The 4,122-nt window shown below is 52.9% G+C and overlaps 1 long non-coding RNA gene across 1 annotated transcript; it reads left to right on the top strand.

The window, feature by feature from the left end:
* Positions 1 to 1,239: 1,239 nt before the first annotated feature.
* On the top strand, positions 1,240 to 2,989 carry LOC139006956 (uncharacterized). The gene is made up of 2 exons (XR_011470816.1): positions 1,240 to 1,375; positions 2,671 to 2,989. It is a non-coding gene; the product is annotated as an uncharacterized lncRNA (long non-coding RNA).
* Positions 2,990 to 4,122: the final 1,133 nt, after the last annotated feature.

The following is a 4,122-nucleotide window of genomic DNA, read 5'->3' as shown; positions in this document are numbered from 1 at the left end:
TTGCTTCATCAAATAAAGCATTTAATTTCAACTGTGTTCTATATACACATAAAAATAAATAAATATTGTTAATTGGAAATAGTTGAAAGATGCAACATCCCCGACAAACTACCTTCATACGATTAAGCATAACATGAGATGTGTCACTGGGCATGTATTTTTTCTTAATTTGCATATTACATATTTATTTTGAAACATGTTAGGCAGGATGCTTTTTAACTTGAAAACTTGTTCTTCAAAAAACTGTTTCGTCTCCAATACCAAGTAGAATAGAAACAAAAAGACAGTCTTAGGTAATCTTTAAATTGCAACAAGGCTCTTGGCCAAGAGGATCTATTATTAAACACTAGAGGCCCAGTCCACAAAATCTGTGCACTGGATGTGGGAAGTCCCTCAGCCTGGCCTGTGCCCTCTTGCGGGAGCCCTCGGGGATGTCTGACTGACGGCTTAGGTCCGCTCCCTATGCCAGCAGTTGACATCCATAGCGCTGCTGTGGAGGTGGGAAAGGCTCCTGCCACCGCTGCTGTGCTCGTCATGAGCCCGGCTTCTGGCGCACTGACCACCAGGGGGCAGCTCCTGCGTTGAGTGTCTGCCCCCTGGTGGTCAGTGCGTGTCATAGCGGCTGGTCGTTCTGCCATTTGGTTGATTTGCATGTTAGCCTTTTATTATATAGGATTATATTGTGCTGGTTTAAGGGGGAAATCTTTTTCAAAAATGAGTTACACATGGATGCCCCTTTATGCGTTGTTGGCAGATTGTGGAGTCCGCACCTTAGCCCTCGGGCTTCCAGGAAAGGGTCCAAGTCTCTGCGCACAGTCAGTCCCGAGTGGGAACTTGCCCCCTCCCCCATTCCTCCATCCCTTCCTTTTGTTAAGTGCAGCCCGGTTTTCAGGAGCCTGGTGACTAATAGGATTGCCAGATTTCGCAGATAAAAATGCAGGACACCCAGTTAAATTAGTAGGGGGAGGGGGGAAACAAACACTAAAAAATGATTCGTTTCTCTCCAATTCGAACTTAACTGGACGTTCTGAATTTTAGGCAACCCCTGCTTACTTTTTTTTTTAAAACAATTTAACTTAAGACAAAACTTCCTAAATGGGAGGCAAAAAGTAACTTGTCTGAGGCGGCAGCAGACGTGGCTCAGGGCAGTCGACCTTCTCCCAAACTTGGCCTTTAAGAAAAAAAGGCAGCCGCCACGTCCCGGCGCCTGCGCACTAAGCGCGCCGCGCGGCCGCTTTCCCGCCGCTTTCCCGCGGAAGGGAGGCCTGGGCCACGCCGCGGGGCGGGGCGCCAGCGGCTGTGCCCTCGCCGGATGCGAAACGAGGTGCCGGAAACTTGAAACCCCACAGAGTACAACGTGTCCACTTAGACGGCGGTGAGTGCCGCCATTTTCTTTGCTGGCAAAGACCGCGAGCAGTTAGGGGCCTCATTCTGTGCCGTTAAGCGGGTGGGGGGCGCATAGCCCGCGGCCTCAGCACTTGGGGGACGTGGAATGAGGGTCCCCGCTTTGGGGGCTGACTTCTAGTGACACGTCGAGGCTTGCCCAGGCGGGGCGAGGGACGCCGCCTCGGCCCCGGATGTAAGATGGCGGCGCGGGGGCGGGGCCCGGGCGGTCACGTGCCGGGAGCCGCGCGCGAGCCTCCTTAAGGCATCTCTACGGTCCGCCTGGGCGCACTGGAGCCGCGGAGCGCGAGGCGGGCTGGTCCGCGCGGAGCCGCCGCCGCCCGGCCCGCTTCCCGTTGGACGGGTTTTGTTCCTTTATTCTCGCCTCCGGCCGAGGCGCACGGTATTACTGCGAGGGTCCAGGGGACGTCCGGGCTGTGCCCGCGCTTCTCACCGCGGCGCCTCAGCGGGAAGCGCCCCCGGCGTTCACCCGCGCGGAGAGCCGGCCCGGCGGCGGGTGTGGGGAGCGTGGTGCCGGAGGAGGGAGGGACCCGGCCGCCGCCCAGCCCCCACGGTGGGCTCGGGGCGGGAGGGGCGCGGGCGGCGCTGCCCGGAGACGTGGCGGGAGCTCGGCGAGACGGCCCGGAGCCCCCGGCGGGCGGAGCGCGGGAACGCTGCTGCTCGCGGCCTCGGGGGCCGTCGGATCCCGTCGGCGTCGGCTGCGCTCCGGCAGCCCCGTGGCTGCTTTTCCGGGGCTCGGGGGGCGCTCCCCTCGGGGCCGGGGAGGGAGCTACCCCCGCACCTCCCCTGCGTCCCGGGCGGCCGGTTACGTGGCGGAGCCCGCCCCGCCCCGCCGGTGATCCCGGAGCTGGGCGGGGAAGGGCAGGGCAGGGCAGGGCAGGGCGCCCGTCGGACGGCGGCGGAGGAGGACGAGGAGCGCCGCGCGGCCGCCTGGACACCAGGGCCCTGGCTGAGGTAGTAGTTTGTGCTGTTGGTCGGGCTGTGACATTGCCCGCTGTGGAGATAACTGCGCAAGCTACTGCCTTGCTAGTGCTGGTGACGCTCGGCGCGAGGACAATGGCCGGGATCCCCTTTGTGTTCGGGCGCGGGGGCCGCCCGGGCGCCCGGCGCCGGCCGCGCGGGGACCGTTAGTTCCACCGCGTCCCGGAGGGGGGCGGGGGGCGGGAGGGGGCGCCGGGACCCCGTGAAGGCGGGGGGAGCCTTCGGGTTCGCTCTGGCACTCGGGGAGTGAAACTCTGAGGATGACGCACAACTTCTCCGCCCCAGTGTTTGTGTTCCAGTCTCGGGGTGCTCGGCGCCGGGGGCCGTTTGCTGGAAGTTGGAGCTGTCCTCCCGCACAACCGGCACGGGGAGCAGGAGAGGAGACCCCTTCATTACGAAGTTTATGCCTTAAAATACTTGCAGTCTGGCTTTTTGATATGCTCCCTCGGTAAATGTAAGAGTTTTCAAAATGTAAACCTGAAGCAATGGGACGTTTCTGTTTAAACTTTGTTTGCAACTCCTCGGATGAGAAGATTGAGTTTATAGTTCAATGCACTATTGAGATTTTTTTCAAATGAGGCAAATAAATTCTTTCTACATTGTGCTGCATGTGTGTGTGTGTTTATTTATTTTAATTTTTTTTTTTTCTTTTTAGTTTGGGGCCTCAAATTCTGATGGTGTGGTGGGGTTTTTCCAGAAAATTTAATTTGGATAGCTAATGGAATTACTTGGTATTTTAAATACCCCGAAGTCTGGGTGGAAAAGAAGATAATTGTATTTTTAAAATTTTAATTTCATGAGGTACGTCAGTTGTAAACTTTAGTGCTTAAACTGTTCTGGTTTTGATTTGTGCAAACTGTAGGTCTGAATGTAATGGAATCACAAACAATTTTCTGTGGTTTAATTTTTGATGCTTAATTGAAAAAGGCAGTTCTCTACTAAGGATAAGGCACCTATAAGAACAACTTTAAGAACCAGCAGGATCCGATCTCTCCCCTCGGTGGGAGTCCGATGCTTCTGTAATTCAGAAGTGACCTGATGAGCGCGCCTGGGTGCCTGGGTTTGCTCCGCCGCAGCCGGAGCCACAACCTTATCTGTCATCTCATCCGGGAGGTGCTGCCGCCGAGCGAGAAGCTTTTATGTTGGCTCTTAAAATGCAGGCAGCACTCGAATATTGGCTCTTTGAGATTCCTTTTATTGATATAAAAGCAAAATAAATTCAGGACTTTATTAAGTGCCAGTTCTTTTAAATGATGGAAATCTTACGGTGCTATTTCAAATCTTGATTTATGGAGAAATAATCATAACATTCTAATTGTACTCTAATAACTTTCATTTTTTAAAACATTCAGCTAATCTTACCTAAAAGGTCATTGTCTTTCCCGCTACACTGTTTAACATTTTATAAGAGGATCAGCAGTTGTTAATCTTTACCTCAAAGTATTACAGATTCCACCAATAACTTCTTGAACTTCAATTGATCAATAGATAGGAAACTGTTGTACAGATAAAATATAGTTTCTTCTCAGCTTTTAAAAATTTCATCCAAAATTCTATTGCCCACATAGTAGGAACATTTTTGAATTGTTGGGTATAAAGGTACTTACATGTTAGTCTTATTTGCTGAGTTACAAAATACTTCCACTGCCAGCATGTTTTTAGTACCATAGTTCTATTTCTGCTTTAATCCCCAATCTTAAAAATGTATCAGCCTTTCACTTTTACATTACACACTGG

The sequence above is a fragment of the Myotis yumanensis genome, unplaced genomic scaffold, assembly GCF_028538775.1.
Source record: "Myotis yumanensis isolate MYYU_CA2020_CCGP unplaced genomic scaffold, mMyoYum1.0.hap1 SCAF_3, whole genome shotgun sequence".
Taxonomy (NCBI): domain Eukaryota; kingdom Metazoa; phylum Chordata; class Mammalia; order Chiroptera; family Vespertilionidae; genus Myotis; species Myotis yumanensis.
This window is presented reverse-complemented; position numbering and strand designations above follow the sequence as displayed.